We start from the raw sequence: 25,227 nt of genomic DNA on the forward strand, positions 1-25,227 counted from the left end.
ACTGCTGAGCCACCTCTCCAGCCCCTAATTTAAAAATTCAATGGTAAGAATAAGCTTGCTTTAGGAATTATAAAAATGAATATGGTAATTCATCCTTAGCTATTTTCCCATACTATATATCACAAAAATGAATTTTCAAAGGGAAATCAAAACCATGTAGTCTCATGTAAGGAACTCCCCAAAACATATGTTAATTTGTAAATAAATATACGGAGAAACAGCACTGTCCCTGTGCCTGGAACAATATAAAAACTCAAAACTCAAACATATAGTAATTCTTCTTTCTGATCTAAATCCGATGGACCCAAAATGAGATTCATACTGACAGATAGTTTCAAATAGATATATGGTGACATATCTGGATAAACACTCACTATAGAAAATTATCTTGATAGAATCACACTGAACTACCCCCGAGTGCATCAGCTACAGGATCAAATACAGAGGATTCAAGGAAGAAAATAGTTCAAGTCAACTTTTATTTTATTTTTCTAAGACATTTTACAGATTAGGACCTCACTTATAACTTTAAAATATATTACTAGTTGAATATTATTATATAGCTTATTATGAAGCTACAATAATTTTTTTCTTACTATAGGTAAAAGCTAAAATAGCATTTAATTATAATTATTATATTTTTCATTTTTATTTCTCTAGAAGTTATCAATGTACCTTTGGCATGAAGGCCAAATCTGTCACTTCTTGTTTCTGAGGCAAAAAGTAAAAGTATATATTTCAAATGTATTTTATAAACCCTTTTTCTTCCAATTAAAGCATGTTCACAGTTTTAAAAGTCAAGTGTCATTCAAAGGCTTCTAATGAGAAACGGCAGTTCACGTGCCTTCTCTCTGCTTATTATCCAGTTTTATTTAGTATCTAAAATTTTTATTATGTCTAAAAATATTACACAAGTAATAAATGAATACCTTCCCATTGGGAATGAGACAAGCCATTCACAAGTACAGCAAGCCGGCATTCATACTTTATTGTCCCATCTACCCTCCTATCTGAAGTAATCATTGTCATTGGTTTGGGGTGACTGTTTGCAGTCTGTTTCTTATGGAATTACGTATATATGTATATGTAAATTTGTTATAATACTATAACAAATTATTATTGTTGTATAATAATATACACATTTGTATAGATATGCCTATACATTCTTGAGTCCGTGCTATAAAATTGCTTTGCTATTTTGTTCTAAGTTAACAATATGCCTTAGAGATCCTCTCATGTTCCTGTATATAGCCCTACTTCATTGCTTTTAGCCACTGTGGAATATAGATTGACCATTACTTAACAACTGCTGACTATTTCAATTGTTTCTAACATTTAGACCTTGACCATAATGCTGTGAATGGAGACTCTATTTCAGTGGTAGAACACAGTGATAGGCAGGGTCCACCATAGTCAAGGCCCTAGGCCCAAGCTCCAGCACCACACACAGAAAGTATAGCAATAAAAGCTTTTGTTGCATGCCTCTTCATACAGACACATCTGCTGTGTCCAAAAGTGTGCATGTTTCATATTTTCACGGTAATTATGAAATTGCTCTCCAAATAGATTATAGTATTTTATAGGCTTCCAGCAAAAGTAGAACTTTTTTTTAAAACCACATTCATGGACAGAAAAATAATTTCTTTCATCTATCTGGAATTTATGTACGTATATATTTAATTATCTTTGGATAAGGTCTTATATATCCCAAGCAGGCTTTGAACTCACTATGCAGCCAAAGATGACCTTGAACTTCTAATCCTCCTGCTGCCACTTTCCAAGTGCTGGGATTATAAGGCATGCACTCTTGGTATAAGCACTGATATGGACCAAAGCCAGGGCAAGGACACCACCAACTGAGGCAAATCCCCAACACTGGAATTTATTTTTACATTCTCTCTGTATTAGTAGGCTTTCTGTCACTGCGATAAAATAACCAAGAAAAACAATTTAAAACATTCTTGTGCTCGTGGTTTAAATAGTTTCAGTCCATGAACTGAAAGAGCTCTATTGCTCTTGAGACAGTGCTCAGCAGGGGGACCTGGGGAGGGAGTTGGAAGGGAGGGGAGAGGCAGGGAGGGGAGCAGAGAAAAATGTAGAGCTCAATAAAAATCAATAAAATTACAAAAAAGATAATGTCCAGATTGAAAATCATAGCATGGACGACAGGGTAAGGCAGAACTATACACCTCACAGTGACCATGAAAAAATAAGGTAGAGCACTTACAGTGCCTGGGGACAACTCAAGGACCCACTTCCTTCAAATAGGCTCCACCCCTAAGGCTTATTACTTCACAAGAGTCCATTGAACTATGACTGCATCAATGGATTGGTCCATTCATGAGTTCAGAGACCTCATGATCCAATTGCTTCCCCAAACTCCCATCTCTGAGTATAACACATTTTGGAGTAAGCCTTCAGCACATGGGCCTTTGAGAGCTTTTCCAGATATAGACAGCAAGAGCATCAATTAGAATGTGACCTGTAGTGAGCTGCGTGGTGTCACACCTGATGGAGATGTATAATCAACTCCTATGGCTAAAGTCTGACTTATGCCTGATCACAATGATCATCAGCTGCCTGCATATGCGTGAACCTATGGGCAGTGCCCACCTGGCAGTTCGGGGTTGGCAGCCCATGCCTACTTAAGGGCTGGGAGAGGTTTGCCCGGAGAGAGAGGTAAAAAAGAAAAAGGAGAGAGGAAGGAAGAGAGAGAGAAGTGTAAAAAGTCCTGGAATAAAACTGCAGTGAGAAGAGCTCCGGTGGTCGCGTCATTCCTTGCGGGATGAGGGTGGCCGTGACAGTGACCTTCATTTTAACCTACTATCCAATGAATTATCACTTTGTGTACTGTTATAATATCCTTTATGAATTGAAGAGCTGTTGTTTCATTCTATTAAATGCCTTGACTGGGGCTGGGGAGATAGCCATTCAAGTGTCTTCTGCAAAAGCGTGAGAACATGAGTTGGAATCTGCAGTTCACACATAAAAAGCAAGGCATGCTGGTGCATACCTGGTGAGACAGAGACAGGGGAAGCTCGGGAGCCAATGGAGCTCACTGGATGGCCAGTTTAGCCAATTCTGTGAGGTCCAGGTATAGAGAGAGACGCTGTCTCAAAAAATAAGGTGAGGAACCCTTAAAAAATAAACCATTGACCTCAGTCCTTCATACACATGCATGCATACCTATATGTATACATGCACAGACCCATATATTAACACATACATACACTATACACACACAGCAGCACACGTAAACAATGTCAGGACAAAATTAATTTTTAAAGCTAAGATTCAAAGTAATGGGGCTCATAATGGCATTTGTATAAACTTTTTATTCTTCTTCATTCCCTCCCTTGCTGCCTCTTTCTTTTCCCTGGCCCACTCAAGTGCTGATCCCCTTCTTCTCCTCAATAGTGCCCCTTTTTCATGTCTCATGGATTTGATTATTCTCCATTTCACTCCTTCCTTTTCTTTAAGATCTCTTCTTCCTCTCACATGCTTCTTTTTCTAGTTTCATTATCTAAACACACACACACACATACAAATTGAAACATAGGTTCATACATGAGAAAATATCTGGTATTCATCTGAATCTGGCTTATTTTGCTTCACATAATACTTTCCAGTTCCATCTATTTGCTTGCAAATACCATGATTTAATATTTTTATGGCTTAATATCTTTTAAATATTTGTTTGAATATATATTGTGTATATATAATGCATTTTCTCTACCCATTTATCTGTTGATGGACATCTAGACTGGTTTATTTCTTAGGTGTTGTGAACAGAATAACAATGAATGAGATTTGCAGGATAGGATGTTTTTGTTTTTGTCTTTCTTTCTTTCTTTCTTTCTTTCTTTCTTTCTTTCTTTCTTTCGCTTAGAGTCTTTTGGGTACCAGAAGGATGGTATTAATGACTCTATTTTTATTTTGTTTACCTATTTATTTACTTGCATTGCTATATTTTAGCCTTGTAAGTATTTCAATGTTTGAAGAAGTAACTTATCAATATTCTTTTTGTTCATTTTTTTTAAATTAACTCTCATGCTTTCAATTTTTGTGGTGAACATAAAATCAGCTTGCTAAGTGGAATAAAATATCCTATTGCTATGTTGTTTATTATTGTATTGTATTTATAGTTTAATTTAAGAAAAGATGATATCCTAAAACAGTCTTTCCAGCCTAGATCATTGTATACTTTGCAATTGAGATATTTTTTTCTTATTTACGTTCTTTATTTAAATGTTATAGTCTCAGAATCTTTGCGTTATGGGCCTTTTCCTAAGGGCTGAGGTTTTTGTTGAACACTCTTTGCTATTGGCATTATAACAACATAGGTAGTAAGCAGCTATGACCAGGTTTGCATATGGGAAGACAATAAAAAGCTTGTGACTGTCGCCTATAACACAATGGCTATAAAGTGCCATCAATTTCAAAAGTCTTGGCTTTAGAGATATTAGAATATGAGAAATATGCACATAGAATTGATGAATTAACAAAGGAATTATCTATTTCTTGCAAGTTTTGTTGGCCTTTTATGTAAACTTCAAAGCCTCCCCCCTCCATGGACTAGTTTGGAATAAACTTAACCAAGGAAGCAATTTCTATAGTGAACATAAAGACACTGGAGAAAAAAAATCAAGGAAGTCACTTGAAGATGGAAAGGCCTTCCATTCCTGTGGATTAGAAGGATTAATGTGAATACGGCTATCTGCAGAGTTTTGAATCAGATGTCCCCTATCGTCTCGGACACTTAAATATTTGTGCTGTCTGGAAAGTCTTAGGAGGCTTTGTTAGAGAAGGCATCTAACTGGAGTCAGGCTTTGAGAAATCAAAGACTATTTCAAGTCTATTCTTTCCTCTTCCTGCTCATGTGTTTCCTGCTCCAGGCTCTATGCCTCCCCACTCTGTTATCAAAGATTCTTATCCCTCTGGAATGTTAAGCACAAATAAGTTCTGGGCTGGATAATTTTTCTGTCAACTTGAGCTAGAGCCATCTAAGCGGAAGAAACCTCAATTGAGAAAAGGCCTCCATAAGATTGGGCTGTAGGCAAGCCTGCAGGACATTTTCTTAATTAGTGCTTGATGGGGAAGAGCCCAGTCCATCATGGGTGGCACCATTCTGAGCTGGTGGTCTTGAGTTTCATAGGAAAGCAGGTTGAACAAGTCATGAAGAGCAAGCCAGCAACGTTTTATTCTGAGCACTGCAAACCACAGAAATAAATAATCAATAATAATACCAACAGGTAGTAAGAAGAATCTGGAAGAGAAATATTGGAAAATATACAAGTGGAAATCACCAGAGTTAGTGGTGAAGTGTATACCTGTAATCACACCACTTCAAAAGGTTGAAGTTTGGGAATCATAGTTGGGTATATAATCAAAGGATGCTCAATCATACCATAAGGACAGGTACTCAATCATGTTCATAGGAGCATTACTTGTAATAGCCAGAACCTGGAAACAACCTAGATGCCCCTGAACTGGAGAATGAATAAAGAAAATGTGGTACATTTACACAACGGAGTAGTATACAGCAGAAAAAATATTGACATCTTGAAATTTTCAGGCAAATCGATGGATCTAGAAAAAAACCATATTGAGTGAGGTAACCCAGACCCAGAAAGACAAATATAATATATACTCACTTATTAATGGCTTCTAGACATAAAGCAAAGAAAAAACCCAACCTACAGTCCACAACCCCAGTAAACCTAGACAACAAAGAGGACCCTAAGAGAGACATATGTGGATCTACATAGGAAGGAGAAAAAGACAAGATCTTCTGAGTAAGTTGGGAGAATAGGGGTTATGGAAGAGGGTAACAGGAGAAGGGGAGGATGGTAGGAGAGCAGAGAAAAAATATATAGCTCAATCAAAACAATAAAAAATGGCCAAACAGAGCAATCTGGGAAAAAAAACTCAGGCCAGAGATCTTGTCTCAAGAAGACAAAAACAACATAGGAATTAATGGTGATTACTGTTGAGCCATTTTATGAAATTATTGATTCAGAAGGAGCCTATTTCAAAGCATGGCTCAGCAAATTCATGTGAAGGGTCAAATAGATAATGCATTAAGCACTGAAGTCCACAGAATTTGAGTCTCCACTCCTCAAATCTGCCATTATAATATAGAAGAAGTCCTAGGCAATACATAAATGAACAAGTCTGTGTTCTAATAAAACTTGCCTTACATGCAACCATGATCAAGAGAATCCATATCCTCTGGGAAGTTATGCTTCCACATTATTGCTTGTAAGCATGCTGTTCAGAAGGATTTCATGCAGAGTTTAATATTACAATCATTGGCATGCATCTAAAAATCTCACTATTAATTTTTCCCCTAAACCCCCTGGGTGAACTGCTCTTGTGAGCTGAACTGGGACGAAAACAGGTTTTAAGAGAGGAAGTTTGGGAAACTAAGTTGAAAGCTTAGGAATAGAAATGTTTCCGAATAGAAACAACTTATCTAGTTTTCCTCAGCTGTAGCAGCAAAGAACACAGGATCCCCTGGACAACTTCAAGTACCACTGCCACCTGACTTAAAAACTCATATGACCGTTCTCCATCACACGAAGTTTCAACAAGTTAGAGATACTGGGAAGAAGATGTTTTCCACTAACAATGTCACCACCCTTGCACTGATAGCAACTCTCAGCTTGAAATTTGGCCACAAAAGCACATGTTTCTTAGGAATTAAGCAGAGCAAGCAACACATTATCCCTTCAGACACTGCAATAAGCACAGCAGGAAAGAAAGGTCATTCCAAGGAGGATGTAAGCAATATGGTGGTGGTGGTGGTGGTGGTGGTGGTGGTGGTGGTGGTGGTGGTGGTGGTGGTGGTATGATTAGACAGTTCTCCTTATGGAACAATGACAGACTTTGCTTTCTCTTCGGTATTTTTGGTGTTAGGGTTGGACTAGATTTCTGAGCATGCTATGCATGTTCTCTGAGCAAAATTCCAAATCTGAGAGTTCTCCTTCCAAATTCTATTCTTTAGTCTGTAGAGTTCCATACATGCCTGCAATGAAATATGACCATATCAACCCCCTATTTTCCCTTTCAACTCTCCCAATACCCTCCCCTCCAAAACATAGCCTGCCAATTCTCTCTCCTCCCCCCACTCTCTCTGTGTGTGTTTGATGTGAACACATGTATTCAGGGTGCACTTCATAGGTGTTTCACTGACATAGGTGGTGATGCGACATTCTTACACTTTGTTCACGTCAAATTGAGTTACCTGTTTAATTTTCCCTGAATGATTAATTTTCTCATAAAACTGCTAAATTATTTATAACAGCCCTTATGCTAAATAATGAACACTTGGGTGCATATTTGGAGAAGATTTTAAAAGCGCTTGCTATAGTCATATGAGGGGTGTGGATTCTTGATTAGAGTCCTTCAAACCCTCGCTAATCTTCCTGGAGTGTGGATTTCTGATTAGGGTACTTTAAATGAAAACTAACTGCCCGTAGGGTGTACATTTAAGGCTGACTTACCACATATATAATATGTAATTAGCTCTATACTTAGTTTCCCTTTTTCTTTTCATTATTTTTTCACTAAAGTATAAATTCTATAAATTAGCACATCAATTTTAAGTGAACAACTGACAAATTTTGACAAGTTGAACCCCAACCATGGTTGTAAGATAGATATTTTCACCTAAAAATGTTTTCTCCTGCTGCTGTGCAGACAATCTGTTGACTTTTAAACTTGGGCAAATTTATAATTTTTATATATTCCTAATGCATTAGCTCTTTTGATGTTATAAGATTTCTGCTCTTGACTTTATTGGTATTCTTTGCCTTAAATTTTCTTTAAAACAATATCAGGCTAGGCAGTGCAGCTTTCTTCTAATAATATTTGTTTTTTAATTATGCAATAAGTCTATGTTTGTGTACGGGTATGTGTATTTATGTACATATGCCTCCGGAAGTCAGATAAGGGCATCAAATACTCTGCCACTGGGGTTACTGGCAACTAAACCCTGGTCCACTGCAAGAGCAGGAAGTGTTCCTTGTCCACCAAGACATCTTTTCAGTGCCTTCATCCCCCTGAGTCCACCTTTCCTATGTCTAAAAACATCCGTCATGGTGTATTTCCAGCCTTCTCCGTTTAGACTTTCGTCTACTCGTCTCTTGCTCCTTTGGTATAGCAGCCCACCCAGTTCTAACAGCTTCTTACTATGAATAGAGTACAGGAAATGTGGAGCAGTACGCTTCCATTTCACTTCTCCCTTTCTTAGTGATGTCTGTTATCACTCTCTCTCTTGCTCTCATCATTATAAAATTTCTTCTTTGGCATGCACTCACGTTTTGACAAACTGCTGTATATTTCTTCACATGGATGGATTTAAGCTTGAACTACACTATTTGTTTTACACTCATCTTACATTTTTGTCTGTTTTTCTTTCATATTGATAAATAATTTTTTTTCTTTTTAAATTCATATATTAACAAACCTTTCTGTGAAGTAGATTTACTTTTTATTTTACTCTCGGGTTCTTTATATATACCTTATATAAACCAAACTACTGAGATTTAATATCAAATTATTCCACATAAAATATGGAAACTTTATGATCATATAATTTCCTCCTATACCTCCATTTTAGTGATATATATATATATATATATATATATGTATGTATAGATATGACTTTGCTTGAAGGACATTATAACCAGGCTTTATATCTACTCTAGTGATATTGTTGAATGACATGTATATGTGTGTATGTATATATATGTATGTATTGTATACAGACACAGAAAAACTACATCTGTATGCATCGTAAGTCTATCAGTGCATTATAGTTTTCACTGTAAAACTTATGTTCACTAAAGTAGTTCAAAGGAGATGAAAAGTCTAATTTGTGTTACATTTACCATTTCTAGTGTTGTTACTTTTTCTTTACTTTCTTGGTGTCACTGAGTTTCAGGCAAAAAAATATTCTTTAGCATTTCCTGTAGTGACAGTTTCTTGGCAATGAACTCATCAGATTTTTGCTTATTTGAATGTGCTCGAAGCATACCCTTTACTATTGATATAGCATTCTTTCTAGGTGTGTAGTCTCCTGCATCACCCCTCATCAGTACTTTAAATTTGCTGTCCAATGTCTTCTGTAATATCTAGTGAGATGCTGTTAATCTTATATCTGAAATAGCTGGGTTTTTTTTTTAGATGCTTTCAAGATTTTCCTCTTTTTTGCTCTTGACCAACTGAACACAGTGCATTTAGAAGTGTTTTCTGGTCAGGCAGTGGTGGCACACACCCTTAATCCCAGTGTTTGGGAGGCAGAAGCAATTGGATCTTTGTGAGTTCAAGGCCACCCTGTGCTATAGGAGATTGAATCAGTCTAAAGGAGAAACAGGGCCAGGTGGTGGTGGCTCACACTTTTAATACCAGCACTCAGGAGGCAGAGGTAGGTGGATCTCTGAGTTTGAGGCCAGCCTGGTCTACAAAGTGAGTTTCAGGACAGTCGGGGCTACACAGGGAAACCCTATCTTGAAAAACCAAAAGAGAACAAAAAAGTGTTTTCTGATATTTTCTTCTTCTCTTCTTCCTCTTCCTCCTCCTCACTGAGTAACTCTAGCTAGCTGGAACTCACCATATTGACCAGGCTGATTTCTGCCTCTCAAGTCCTAGAAGCAAAGTACACAACACTGCACAAGGCTCCTTTTCTTTCTTTCTTTTTCAAATGTTTGGTCTTAAGGTCTAACTAACACAGTCTTTTTTTTTTTTCACATACGCTAGGCACTAGTTGTGGCCCCTTTTTTTGTTTGTTTGTTTGTGATCTTTGTTGTTGCTATCTCCGTATTTGAGTATTTTCAGCTTGCAGTTTGCTTAATTTCTAGGCTGTATAATTATGCATTTGCTTTAAATTTGCAAAATGCATTGGCTTTTATGTCTTTCATATAGATGGGGGGGGGGCAGGAGCCGAGGTTACGCAGTTTCATACACAGCATGTCAGGTGAAAGTGTGACCGGGGCTGCATGATCCTTCCAGGAAAACACACATAAGTGGCTTGTGACAGGAAGTTCCATCCTTTGCTGTAGCTATCAGTCTGTATGAAAGAGACAACAGCCAAAATACTTTGAAAATTGAAAGAAAATTCTTTCTACTGAATTATTTTAATATAAGCTAGAAACAATATAAGGGATAATCAGAAGACTGCCACCGCAAGAGGATGAGAACCAGCTCCTTTCAGTTCATTTGTGACGCGAAATAGGACGTTAACAAGCATGTATGTCCAGGTGGAGAAAAGAGATTAATGTACTCGAATTGTTAAGCAACCATAGCATTAAAGAATTATATTAAACTCCTAATTTGAAGTTAAAAATCTAAGAATTTAAGCCATAGTTTAATGGCGCATGCCTTGTAATATCATTGTGTGGAAACTGAGGTAGGAGTTTCAGGTTAACCATTGCAAAGGGATAATCTATCTGTGAAAATCCAAATAAAGAAAAAAACAGATGCCAAGAGTTTACACCAGACATGGTGATACTTGCCCATAATTCCAACGCTCCAGAGGGTTACAAGTGTAAGTCCACCCTAGGCTGTGTTTCAATAGCCTGCCCAACCTTCCCACACAAGAAAAGGAATGCTAGAATTTAGAATTAGAAGCATGATAAACTCAAATTTATCATGATCAAGATGACTGGCTAATCATATTAGTGGTAAGAATCGATTGAAGAGAGACTTCCCACTTTGAGTTCAGATTCTGGATGTAACACTAGCATTCCAGTTGGAGGTGCACCTAGGGGAGGGTGATGCCCTTCCCTATCAGATCTAATCTGGCGGTACCTCTCTTTCTTACTGGCCCTATACTGCAAGTTATTCCGGCTGGCTGCTTCTTTATGTTCTTGGCAACAGTATTTTGAATCTCAACACAAAGCAGACACTTGTATCTTTCCTTTGCAAACCCTGCGCCAGAGACAGGAGTTTCTGCCGAAATATCACTTGCATTCACCTAAACATTGCCAGATAACTGGATTATCTTTATGTGTAGAACACAGCCATGTTTAATAGCTTGGACAAAGCAATCATAATTGGCATTATGAAGTACTGAGTACACTTTTAAGAAGCCTATTGTGTTGATCTAGCATGTTGAAAACATGGCACATATTACTAAAGTAACAACTACTGCCATAAATTCAGGCACACGACATAGGAAAAAGGGAGCTCAGCGTACACATAGTGTTAACCAGTCTGTTCAGATATCTCCGAACAATCAATCAGCAGTATATATGTGATTGAGATGGTTGCAGTTTGGGCATTAAAAATTCCATCCCATAGCTGTTCATCTAACTTGAATCCACAAAATATTACATCTCTGTCAGAGTGATATCTTTGATTGTAAAACATTCAGCCAGTGCTTACATGTTGGCTTTGTGTTCTCATTTCTTTCTTCCTTTGGATAATATATTTTAAGCACTTTCCAAAACATAAATCATTGTATATCCATGGCATCCTTTTTGAAATAAGCATGTTGTATGACTAAAATCCCCAACAAGGAAAGAAAGATAGAGAAAACTTAAATGACCATACACAATGACAGGTTTGGGGTTTTGAATCCAGGTAAACTGGCTCATAAGCTGCTGTACTTTATCACAACACTGAAGTCAAAAGTGCTGGGGGATTTGACTCAATCTTTTTGGGGATCTAATTTTGAGAAGACAAAATTGCAGAGTCCAACAATACTTTTCAATCTGTTTTCAACAGGGAAGCATTAAACATGGGGTTGACGATTGCTTGGCAGCTAAAGTACTTGGTAGGCAAACAAGAGAACTAGAGTTCAAATCTTCAGAACCCATGGAAAATGCTGGATAGGCACAGTGGCTCACCTGTAATCACAGCCTCAGAAGACAGAGGCAGAAATCCCCAAACAAGCCCAACAGCAAGATTAGCTTTATCAGGTTTCATTAAGAAACAGACATTGCCTCAAAAGCTTAAACTGGAAGGGCAATTGTCCTTTCATCAATGAACTAGATGATATATCAATTTTTATTTTTAAATCTATCCAAACTGTAGCACGAATTATTTGCTATTGTACAAGCAGTGATGTTTTTATTCATAAAAGAAACACAGAATTATAAAGCGAAATCTTATTTGTGAGTTGTCTGGTAACCAGACAATTACAATGTGTGGTTCACTCGCAAAATGCTTTCCTAATGTTTATGCTTATTATCAATCAGCATTGTTCCTTCTTTCAGGGCTCACTTAGTGATGCTAAGGAAAAAATGAATTCTAGTTTCTGTCTTATTAAGTACTACATTTTAAGCCAGAACATACACCATTTTACAAGACTACTGTTGTAGAACCATTTGCTTCTTGTTCCAGAAATATCACTAAAGGTGACATCTGCCTTTTTCTGGCTAACTTAAAAATATATGTATCTATCCATTTTATTGATAAGATATAGAACTAGATTTTAGAATATCCAGGAGCTCCTTTGGTACCCATTTTCAGTGCGATGGTGTAATAGAAAACCATTCATAATGAAAAGAATCATGGTACCATGTAGTGATTCAGCCCTTTATGGTTGCACAGCCCACAATGGGGTCCATAATGTCCAAGAGATTGTGGTCTAGATGCCTTCTGCTCCTCAGACAGACACTGCCATGGTAGAATCATGCCTATCATAGGAACCATGAACATCCAAGTTGATGAGAGATTACCACCTGTCTTAAATGCCCTGGAAGTGGAGGGCAGAAAGACCAGGCTGGTTCTGAAGGTGGCCCAGTAGTACTTTGGTGAGAACACCATAAGAGCCATCGTATGGGTGGTATAGAAGACTTAGTTAGAGGCCAGAAAGTACTGGATTCAAATGCAGCAATCAAAATTTATCTTGAGCCCAAACCCTGGGCAGAATCCTGAATGCTTTGGAGAACCTTGGGGTAAGAAAGGCGCTATTTGTCTGGGCGTTTCCCCCTGATATATTTTAGTTTCTGATTTTGTGTTTTTATGGGATTTCTGTGTATGTGAACATGTATATATCTGTGTACATTTGTGTTCCTAATGGGTTTCCTTTTTCCTATTTGGATTTGGGAGACGACATTGAAACTATAGCAAGAAGAGCAGGCAGGCAGATGATATAGGTGTTATGGTTTAAATCTAAAACTGTCCCTGAGAGTGTCATATATTAAAAGTTGATTGTTAGCTGATGGGTGCTTTTTGTTTGTGTTGCTGGGTGGGGAGGGGGTCTCATTTTGTGGGCCTGGCTGGCCTAGTAGTACCATGTTAAACACAAAGAGCCACATTCCTCTCCTCCCCCGGGCTGGGATTAAAGTCAAGAACAACTGCTCCTGGTTTAGCTGGCATGTGTTTGAGAGGTGATTGGATTGAGAAGGTTCTGTTGTGTGAATCATCTGGTAAATTCATATATAAAGGGGCTGCTTGCCTGTAATGTGTAGTTAGTACTGCTATTTTTATAAATTGTTGAGCTTTATTTGTATGTGAAATATTTCCATAGTTGATAAAAGTTTAGCCCTGGCTGTCCTGGAACTCACTCTGTAGACCAGGCTGACCTTGAACTCAAAGATTCGCCAACCTTTATTGCCTGCGTACCGAGATTCAAGGCATGTGTCTCCACGATCCAACTGTGATGTTTTTAAAAGTTTGAAGAAACAGTAAGGTCAGAAAACATCTTATGTTCAAATAAAAAAAAAACAATAAAAATCTATATTAAGGCACATCACATTTAAAATTTTCAAAACTAGTAGCAAAGAAAAAATCTAAAATTATCTAGAGCAAAAAGCAATATATGGGTGGTATCAAATTAATAAAGTGCTAAGAAAAATAAAATTTGCCAATCTAGAATACATACCCATCTAAAAATATTTCAAAAATGAAGATGAAATAGTGATCCTATTACAGATCCATAGGCTGGAAAGGAGCACAGCAGTATAGCAGCATGACAAGAAGTGAGGAAAACATTCCATGGTGGGGAAAGCTGGGTCCACACAGAAGAGTGAGGAAAATACCGGAAACTCCAACTGTGGGCAAAGAGAAGTATAAACTAAAAACCCAAGATTACTCCCTGGAACCCACATGGTGGAAAGAGAAGACTGCGTGTGTCCCTCAAGTTGTCCTCTGACTGCTACTCGGGACCATGCGTACACAGAAAAAAATATAAAAAAATAAATGAATAAAACATAGCTAAATATGCTTAAAATGCAGTGGATTATCTAAAGTCATAAGATAATACTGTCTGGTGAGGTTTCTAACACACGGGGGCAAGGGGAGATGGATGGGTCAATGGGTAAAGGTGCTAGGAACACAAAGCTGATAACCAGAGTTTGATCCTCTTAGGCTATATAAAGAACCAGATGTGGTGGCAAGCATCTGCAATCCCAACATTCCTATCATGAAGTGAGAGGCGGAGACAGAAGAATGGCCTTGAAGCTGATCAGCCTGCTAACCTGAATTCAGGGAGCTCCTTCCTCAACAGGGTGGAAGCAGAGAATCAACTCCAAACAGTGTCCTCTGACTTCTACACGAATGCTATGACACTCTCTCGTACTTACTCTCTGTCTCTGCCTTTCTCAACACATGATTAATCAATAGTAAATCATTAAAACGCATATGAAATTAAATTATCTAACAATGACATACATTTTTTTTTTTTTTGGTTTTTCAAGACAGGGTTTCTCTGTGGCTTTGGAGCCTGTCCTGGAACTAGCTCTGTAGACCAGGCTGGTCTCGAACTCACAGTGATCCGCCTGTCTCTTCCTCCCGAGTGCTGGGATTAAAGGCGTGCGCCACCATTGCCCGGCTAATGACATACATTTTGATGATGTGAATGGGGAGGCAAATACAAGGGCTTGGACGGAGCACCTATAAATCCAAGGTTTAAGGCAGTAGGACAGATCTCCTTTGAGGGTAGAAGTTAACTAGATATCCGATCATCTCTGATAAAGCTACCATAAAAATAGCATTGTAGCTATAAGCTAAAAACACCATGCTTCATATTTCTGCAAATCTACTTGAAAAAAAAATGTTTTGACTTATGATTATCTTTGTTCTGTTACTATAAAACGTCATAGAACCATTTGGGACATGGAACTTGGAGTAACCTGGGTAAACTATCTCTTTTTTAAAAAATGGCTTATATCTAACCATTCACCAAGTTTCAGACACAAAACAAGTCTCAATAAATTAAAAATTACTTAAATCATATAAAATATATTCTCTGTCTACAATGGGATTACAACTAGGGCCAGGTGGTGGTGTCTACGCCTTTTATCTCAGCAGTTGGGAGTCAGAAGGATCTCTGAATTTGAGGCCAACTGGGTCTATAGTGCCAATTCTAGGACAGCCAGCCAGGGCCATACAGAGAAATACTATCTCAGAAAACCCAAAACAAAGAACAAAGGAAAACAAAAAGCCACCACTAACAAAGCTAGCCTGTAGCTAATAAGCTGTAGGAGTGAATAATAAGAACTGCCACGTGGGCACTGGGATCTGAACTGGGGTTCTTTGTAAGAGATGCAAATTCTCTTAACTATGGAGCTACCTCTCCAGGCCCACTTAAAGCAGATTTTTTAAGAGCAAACAATACAATTATAGCTAAAGAAGACCATTTTATGAAGAAGGGTTATTAAATCAAGGAACACAAAAATCCTATGTAAATGTATTTTTTAAAAAACAGTTTCTGTGTACAGGGACACAACCATGTTAACATTAGAAAGGTAAATAGAATAATCTACATTTATAGTTATCACTTTTCTATAGCTAATAGCGAAAACACAGAGGAAATCAGCATAATATAAAATATTGGAAAACAGTATCAACCACTTCAACTTCAGTGATATTTATAAAACCCTCTATCCAACAACAGCAGAAATGCATTTTCAAGTACACATTAAGCATATAGCAAACTATTCACCAAGTTTGAGAAATAAAACAAGTCTTAATAAATCAAAATTACTCAAATCATATGAAATATTCTCTGTCTACAATTAGATTAAAATTAGAAACAGCTACAAAATGTTATAGGGAAGAATCTATAAAAATTGAAACCCAGGTAACACATTTCTATGCAACCCAAAGGTCAAAGAAAAATCCAAAGGAAAAAATAGTAAGTAGTTTCAATTAAATGAAAATGCAGCATAGTGGGGTTTTAGTTAGCGAGTAATTTCCAGCACTAAATATCTATAATTACAAAAGAAGAAACGATTCAAGTTGACCTCAGCTTCACCTTTAAGAGTCTAGAAAGAGATGAACAAATTAAGCACACAGTGAAGAAAAATGGATATAATAAAGATTAAGTGGAGACGACAAAAATAGGAAGAACTAACAATAAGGACAACAATTGGAGTCAATGACTGGCTTTTGGGTATTATTAATAAAATTTGTAGAGCTCTAACTAGACCAATTAATCAGATAGACAAATAAGCAATATAAGTAGTAAGTGGCTTGACATATTCTAGAGATATTCAAGTGGTAATACAAGAATGTGATGAAAACATTTAGTTAACAATTTCAGCAACTTGAGCAAATCACCAAATTCTTCGCAGATACACACTATAAAAAACTCCTGCAAGAAAGAGATAGGGCTGGCTGTGGAGCTCAGCAAGAAGACAGCACTGCTCAGTGTGCGTGATGACCTGGGGCCTATTCACATCTTCACCATGGAGAAGAAAGAAGAGGAGATGGAGCAGAAGACAGAAAAGTATGAGGAAGAACAGGAAAAGGAAGAGGGAAAAGATGATGCAAGTAGCTCTGAATTTAAAAAAATAAATGAACATTGCTATTCTAACCTCCCACACAGAAGGAGACTTGCGTCTAGATAATTTCACTTGGAATGTCTTCTTAAACATTTACGGAGAAGCTATACCAATTCTATAGAGTCTTTAGCAAACTTGGGGAAAGGTTACACTACAAAAACTAACAAGAGCCTGTGAAGTCCTGGAGTCTGGGGACACAAGAAGGACCAGCAGATGTGACAGAAAAAGCAATAGCAGCCAAGGCGCCGGTGAAAAGCTAGAAGAGCAAAGTGTCAAAAAGCAAAGTGAGATTCATAAATCAAGGAACAGGAAAACAAAAGCAAAACCAAATCTGACTTTTGTGGAAGTACTCTTTCATTTTTAACATTTCCTTCTTTAAGGGTTTTATTAATGTAATACTAATCATAAATGGGTTGGTTGTGATCTCTTCATATATGTATGTAATATTTTTACCATATTGATTACCCACTATTTTCGGTTCTTTTCTTTCTCTCTGGTCAATTTTTGCTTGCCACACACATTCTCTTCTATTTCTCACTTCCTTCTTTCCTCTTTCTTCTTCATTTTCTTTCTGTTTGAGACAGGGTTATTATTTATGTAGTCCTGGCTGTCCTAGAACTCCATATGTAGACAAGGCTGGCCACGAACTCACAGAGATCCTCTGAGAAATCTGTTTCTGCATCTCTAGTGCTAGAATTCATTGTGTGTATCAGCATGTCTAGTTTCTATTTTCATTTTTTTTTTAAAAAAACCTAGATTTTTTATACGTGAGTGAAGATATGCAGTATTTGTCTTTGTGAATCTGGCTTATGACATCATAATCTCTACCTCTATTCTCAACACTGCTGCTCAACAATACTGCTATCTTGTGTCCCTAAGGTACATAAAAAACTGTCTCTAACCCACTTCCAAACAGCTTCTTCATTGTTTTGCAGATAAGTATCTAATCTTCAGTATCACGTGGAAACCCTCTGTGTTCAGATTTCTTCCTTCTCAAGAAAAATCTTCTCTGATGTCATGTCCTGCTATAGTTATATTGCACCTCACTTCGGTGCCTTCCTGCTCTGTGACAGGTGTCAAGCCTCTTGCAAAGCCGGCTGATATTCCACTCATCTGACGAGACTCAGCTTAGGGGGTCACATGCTCAAGAAAAACCTTTGGGTCATTGGAGTCTGAGTCAGCGTATATACCTGAAGTCCACTCAGCATTTTGCACCAGCATGATACCTAGTATAGCATGTGCCCATAGGAAGTGCTCACACATATGTCAAATGAGGGAATAAGTAGATGTGCACATAAGTGAATTGGCTTTGGGACTTCTGCAAAACAGAGGCCTGAGGATTGCTGGCTCTCAATAAATACTTATTAAACAGAAATAAAAGATTGGGTGAGGGATTTCCTTTGGCTATGAAAGCTAGCAAACTTCTGTAATCTTGAGAAAAGTATGATGACTCTGTCAGCGTCTTGTCAACTTTCAATTAGTCACTATTATTATGTTTAAAATTCATCTCATGTTTTTGAGATCCTAATATATCATTTCACCATCTTCTTAATTACTAGGAATAAGACTTAATGTGTAGAGCTTCAAAAATAAACGATTGCATTTTGTTACAACACTAGCCCTGACTCTCCATCGCTATTACAGTCATTTATGGCTGTTCACTGGTCTTTAGCGTCGTGGCCTCCACATTTCCACTGTGCTTCCTTCCAGACCACTCTGAAGACATTTCCAGTGCTCAATAGATCCCAGTGTTTTGTGTGTGTTCAAACATGAGCTGTTCCTCTTTGTTCATAACAGCAACGAGAGGATTTTTAAAATGAAAGTGCCGAGCACACATCTAGGTTTTAATGCGAAGAATCATCTCTTAGGGCTCTCTTTCAAATCTGGCTTCCGTGAGCAGATTCTTTCTAAGGATTATGCTACAATTTTCTCAAAAGATCTGTAGACGGGGAACAAGGTGATCAATTCACTCTTGGTTATTAACTGGGCTTTATCTCTTCCAGTCTGTGGCTGTGGAAACCGATAGCACGCAGGAGGCTTGGCAGTATGACAGGCAATTAAGTCACCAAGATGTTCCGCCGTGTATGAGTATTTTCTCACCCTGAGACCTCGAAGTGTAGCCTGCCACTGACATTGTTAGTGATGGAATCAATTAGACAAGACGGGGCTGGCAGGTTAATTTCATATTCTGTGGTGATTATGTATGGCCTGCCATAGAGACCTCCAAGTCTGTTACTGTGTACTTATTTGAGCAGTCACTTGCCTAGCTAAGTATCGGAGTCGGAGACCCTCTTTGGAGCAGAGGAAATCCAAGTTAATATAAGTAAGCAAGTAAATAAACATCCATTGCCAGTAGCAACTAATGTCACTGAGTTGAAAAACATGACCATCGTTGGAATGGTGTCCAGCTGCCGGCTGATTATGCCCTCCCACAGCACCCTAGAAACTATGCCTGGCTACAGGACACTGAATCAGAGACCGCAATTGAAAGTAAAAGTACCAGATGTTTGGCTGAGATCAAACCCAGGTTAGTAATCTGCTTGTAATAGAGAACACGATTTTCTAAATTTCTGATGAGCTTTTGTGTGGAGGGACAATTTGAGTCTATTTTCCTTTTCATCGGTTGAAGTGATTCAGGCGCTGCCGAGGGGGGAAGGCAGACAGCATGGTCGGAGACATTGCTTGCTTTCTGCATGCAGAGTCTCTGTTAGAACAGCTTAGAGTTGCTTTGAGAAATGATTATTTTTTTTATTCCCACTTTCCCCCAAGTGAGAGTTTTTGAAAGGTGGAATTGAACCAAATCAGCCTTAAAATATTTCGCAGAGAACAAGAGAGGTGATTTAAGAAATGTAATTGTCTTTTTAATCTCCCTCCTGTTTCACCAAGGCATCCCTCAAAGGCAGGATATTTTTGTCATTAATGAAATCTTAATTAGCATATGTCTAGATCAGTACTCAAGGCTGATCTGGGTCAAAGGCACCTATGATGCAGCTGTGTTACCAGAGGGTTAAGTCGAGTTGGGTAAATTAGGTCTGGGCTCCATGTGTGAGCAGATTGGGAAATATCCAGCAGGGATCAGCAAATGCATAGGTTGTATTCATGTTGTCACGTCTGTTTTCAACCTAATTTTACAAGTGTTACTGTCCCCAGGAATCCTCAGAATATGAGAGAAATGGAAAACAAATACAAAAAAAAATGGGAAGAGAAAACAAACCGCTGCCCAAATATGACATTTAACTGAGTCTCGCTTCACAAGCTTTAAAAAAATGCACCCTAAACCTTTAGCTATTAGTTATAGTTTTAAAGGAATGTACTTATTGAGTCACATACGATTTATTAGTGCCACCATAGGTCCCAGAAGCAAGCACTGCTTAGGATATAGTCCTTTAGGGAACCGAGTTTATTTACCAAAAGGGAGCCATCTGTAAAACTGCTCACCTTCCTGCTTGCTAAACTGAGGGACAGAAATGAGAAACGCTGCTGGCCTTTACAACAGAAGACAATGCAGCTAGAGCAGTCTTGAAAGGGCAGTCAGAGGGAAGGCAACTGGAGCCACAGGGCTCCAGCTAGCGATGGACAGAGGAAAGTCGAAGGCGTTTCCCTTGCGGGGAGCAGCACGGAGCAGGAGTGAAGCCAGCAGTAAGCAGATGGAGTTGAGGGGTCTATGAGGAAGCCCTTCCTGGTTGGGACTGCAGGTTGGTGTCTATGAGTATGAGAAGAGGCTGGCGGAAGGGAGGGAGAGAGCAGAGCCCCGGTTATCATCCTCACAGGAGGGGCTTGCTGTGAGGGCAGCTGTTAGTTACAAAGAATCTGGATCAAGTGCTACATGAAAGAACATGTCATGTACGTCCTTTCTGCTGGTTGCTTGCGTGGCTGGATCTCATTTGTTGTCCAGGACTTTGGGGTGAACTAGCGTTTCAGAGAATTCTGATTGAGACACATGATACCATTGGCCCTTGGTCCATAGACAGATCATTGGTTTCAGGACTCCTTCACTCCCTGAGCAGAAACCCCAATCTGCACATTCTCCACTCCATCACATAAAAAGACATTGTTCCCCCTCATCTTCTAATATGCTTTATCTGTTTCCATTTGATTGATTGGTTGGTTGAGTAATTGCAGTGCTGGGGATAGAACTCAGGACTTAGCATTGCTAGGTAGGTACTTTCCCACTAAGAGACAGCTACAGCCCATCTCTACAATACTTCTAAGACATAAGAACATGTCAGCGAAGCAGGCAGAACACATTGTTTAGAGAATGATGACGAGAAGAAAGAACTCCATACGTTCAGATCATTTTTTAAAAAAACTATCTACTTATTTAGTGCGTGGGCCTGTGTGGAGGTCATAGGACAACTTGAAGGAGCTATTTCTTTCTCTCTACCATGGCAGTCCCAGAGATGAATTTACATTGTGAGGCTTGCAGCAGATCCAGATGTTTTTTTTTTTTTCCTGAATCTTCTCTCTGCATTTGACTGAGTCCAGAGATGCAGAAGCAAGCAGTCACAATGGCTGTATACTACACATTACAAGGGAGAACACACAGGAGGCTCTTGCGTGACTCAGTCCCTGGGTAGTAAAGGCCTGAGTTCAGGGCTTCATATCACCAGTTACATAAATAAAACCCTCTTCTGAGACTGTAATCTACTCATTTCCCTATCCCTGAAGTAATTAGCTGATTGATACATTTTAATACGTATGTTACTACAATGCTGGGAGGCAGGGGAGCTTCCAAAACCAATGAATGGTTTAAAGATTAGAGGTTTGAAAGAACTTTGTCTTTGTCTACTCACCAGGTAGCTATTTAGCTTCTACCTTTTCCTCCTGTCGTCTGTATCATTACAATACCCTGCAGGGTTTTCTGATAGAGGCTCGTTGTGGCGCATGCATATAATGCTTCTGGAGATGCTTGGCTCGCTTCTAACCTGTTGTTAATTTCTCCAATGCCATTGTTATGGGCGCCATGTGTTTCGGATTTCCTGAAGTTTAAAGTCATGTTTATTGCATTTGCAAGTTTGGGAAAGGGTTCCTTCTCCCTATGACATATAGACTATGTCTACATGGTGCCAGACGAGCCAGTCAGTTCATCCAGCAGAGAGCTCAAGACGAGGCCAGGAAGAGAAAGTTTCATAAGTGGATATTTATTTATTTATTTATTTATTTATTTTCCCCCTTAAATAGTTGTTTATTGGCAGTGGTCTGGAAGGGATGGCAGAATTAACATTCGCAGACAACACCATACCAGTCACAAGGGCAGCAAGAGTGATGGGAAAGCCTGAAGGCCCCCTCTTCAAAAGCAAGTGGGTAGGTGGGGGCCTGAAGTGTTGATGGGGCAGCCTTAGTTCACCTCTGCTTAGTAGGCATGCTTAGAAATCAAGAGAGATTCCCTGGCTGCAGCTCCAGACTGACCACTTGGGGTGTACTTTCCTTGACAAGCAAGGCTGTTGGCCAGGGCTCGCTTGATGTATTCCTCCTGAGCAGCCTTCAGGTTCTCCTTCTTCCCGCCCCAGACCTTCAGAGCAGAGGTCTGCAGGGCCCGGCCATAAGAGAAAGTCAAGGCCCATGGCTTCAGCAGTGGGCACTTGTTGATGGCATTGAGGTTGATGGACGCCTCTTCCTCGCTTTGCCCTCCAGACAGGAAAGTGACCCCAGTGACAGCAGGGGGCACTGTGCGACACAGAGCTGTGACAGTTGCCATGGCAATCTCCTCATTGGAATATTTCTGGGTACAAGCATGGCCTGGAGTGACCATGTTGGGCTTCAGCAGTGTGCCTTCCAGATAGACATGGTGGTCACTCAGAGCCTTGCACACAGCAGCCAGTACCTTCTCAGTCACATACTGGCAGCACTTTAAGTAATGGTCGCCATCAGGGAGGATTTCAGGCTCCACAATGGGTACAATGCCATTCTGCTGGCAGATGCTGGCATAACGGGCCAGAACATTGGCATTTTCCATCATGGTAAAGTCAGCTCCATCCTTCTTATACTGGACACAGCGTTCTGACAGCCCATCCAGCCCTTGGGTGGTGGTCTCACCATTGGTTCCTGCCAGGGGTACCACGCCTTTATCTACCTTAATGCCCACAACGCTGCCCTTGGACTCGATAACTTGGGGGAAGGGACGTCCATCATGCGCCTTCTGGTAGAGTGTTTCATGGAAGAGGATCACCCCCCCCCAATGCAGGGGTTCACACAGTCATCAGCAGTTAGTAGCAGCTGGCGGTAGCAGCGCCTGTTCTCTTCGGTGTTCTCAGTGCCAATGGACTACAGCCGCTTAGCAATGCTTCCAGTAGACTCATCTGCCGCCAGGATGCCCTTGCCCGGAGCCACAATTCGGTGAGTGATGTCAGACAGCTCCTTCTTCTGCTCCGGGGTTAGTGCTGGGTATGGGTAGGGCATGGTGCCAGTGGCAGCACGTTCCTGGCACAGGAGGGGGTGGGTCTGCCGGGTACGGAGGTGGGTGAGCAAAAGGACAGAGGAGCGAACGCGGATAAAGTCACCAGAACCCCGATCTGCGTGCGTTCCAAAAGAACGCAGCCTATTATGCTGAGGGGGAAGGGGGTGACCCATAAGTGGACATTTAGCAACGAGAAATCAAAGGTGTTTATCGCCTTTTCCTAGCCTTTCAACTAGTTGTTTTGCTAAAAGCAAAGGATAGAGATGCTGGTTTTATCTTCCTTAAATGCCTTAGTGGTGCTTTCAAAATTAGCACGTTGAATAGTAGCGTCAAAAGACTGGTAGCGTCCCTTACAACATCTTGAGTCCATGACCTTGCGGGGCTTACCTAATGGTTCTGAACTTTGGTTTCTTCATTTGTGACGCAGGGAAGCAACCATTTTGAATTTTGAATTGTTGCAAAGGTTATCAGCTCCTATAACATCACTGTGGGTTTAGGGGTCTGAGGCTTAAGTAGGCAGGATAGACCAACTAATAGCAAAGTAAACCTCTGGCGGCTCATGGCATCCTAGCTTGAACTATAAAACGTTCCAGTTTGTAGCATCATCTGTGACACACAGTCGTTATTATTACTTGGTTTCCAAATACTAATTGATTCTTTCAAGGACACATTCTTGATAGAGGCCCTTTGCACACACCATCTTAGAGAAGTTGACTGTACGGGTAGAAGAGAGTGGATTTCTGCTTGTATCTGCAACTTGTACTCTTGGGAGAAACAACACAACTTCTCAGGGGCTTAGGAGACGAGGAAGGTCATATCAGTTTTTGTTATTCGACTAGCATCATTTTCTTTGTAATCTTTAAAAATCAGGGTCTTTTCTTTTACAGGTCCACACGTCTTGTGGGTTTTATAATACTAAAAGAATCTGGTAGGACAGACAGAGTTTGGAGAGAAAGTGGCTAATACTGCAGATAAAACACAATACTTGAGAAGATGGGGGCTCAATCCTTTCTCCATCTTTTCTAACTATAATGCTAATGAGAATTAGGTTCCATTGATTTCATATAGCACCTTACACTGGACTTTAATGCTCTCTACCTTTAGTGATATAGAGGTGGCTGTCCTGAAAACTCTCTTTGTAGACCAGGATTCACCTACCTCTGCCTTGTGAGTTCTGGAATTAAAGACGTGAACCTCCAAAATGCCCAGCTGTGTAGTGTGATTTTAATCTCCCTCAAAGCCTCCGAAGAGTGTTTCTGCCAATCTGGTTCATTCCTTGTTCTTTAGACAAGAAACAGTTCCCACTTTTCCCGCTGGTTTTTTAGAACTCTTTAGTAGCCATCATCTTTGTCAGAATACTTGCAAAAGACCCAGAGCTTGGGCTCGCTGTTAATGCCCCCTCAGTGAAGTCGGAGCGGGAGGGGTCTTGGACCCTCTCCCATGATTCCCACCACGCCCTCCTGTCATTTGAAGGTAATTCTGCCCTAATTGCACAGAGTCTCTGAGTCTCACGAGGTGCTAGAGTGTATAGTAAGTGCAACACTAACCAGTGGAGGAGACTATGCCTTTTCAGCTCTGCGAAAGCTGTCATCCACCCTGGGGTGAGACTTGCTGTTGGTGTAGCTGCTTTGTCGTTACCATCCCTCCTGTAAGTAACCTGTCACTCACTCTAAGTAAGCCCCATAACCTCATTGGTCCGTCAACCTGGAGTTCAGTTTTATCATACTTTGGCTTGCCATTGGTGTTTATAGACACTCTTATTACTTGTGCTAGTTGAGTGGAAGTGGGATTTTGGTTCAATGGTTAATCCTGACACAGCGGTGTAACTAACCTGAGGGAAGAGAGTCTGCTGGGTAGGAATAGGCCATTGGAACTCTCTGTATGAGATTTCCTCAGCTGGAGTCTTCCGCGAGCCGTGGCAATGTGTAAGCATGCATACCAGGGAAGAACAGTGCTGCTCTTTAGAGAACGCATCTATTGATTGGGTTGCTCATCTAACAGCCTACCATTCAGATCTACATGTTCTCAAATCGGGCCCCAAAGATTACCTCTAAGGTGGGGTTGCGCGTTGTTTGGTGGAGTAAATGGGATTAT

The 25,227-nt window shown here is 39.7% G+C and overlaps 1 pseudogene; it reads right to left on the reverse strand.

Moving 5' to 3' along the window:
• Window positions 1-22,089: 22,089 nt before the first annotated feature.
• Window positions 22,090-23,195, reverse strand: LOC101984012 (annotated as a pseudogene).
• Window positions 23,196-25,227: the final 2,032 nt, after the last annotated feature.

This window comes from Microtus ochrogaster, chromosome X (assembly GCF_000317375.1).
Source record: "Microtus ochrogaster isolate Prairie Vole_2 chromosome X, MicOch1.0, whole genome shotgun sequence".
NCBI classification, from domain to species: Eukaryota; Metazoa; Chordata; class Mammalia; order Rodentia; family Cricetidae; genus Microtus; species Microtus ochrogaster.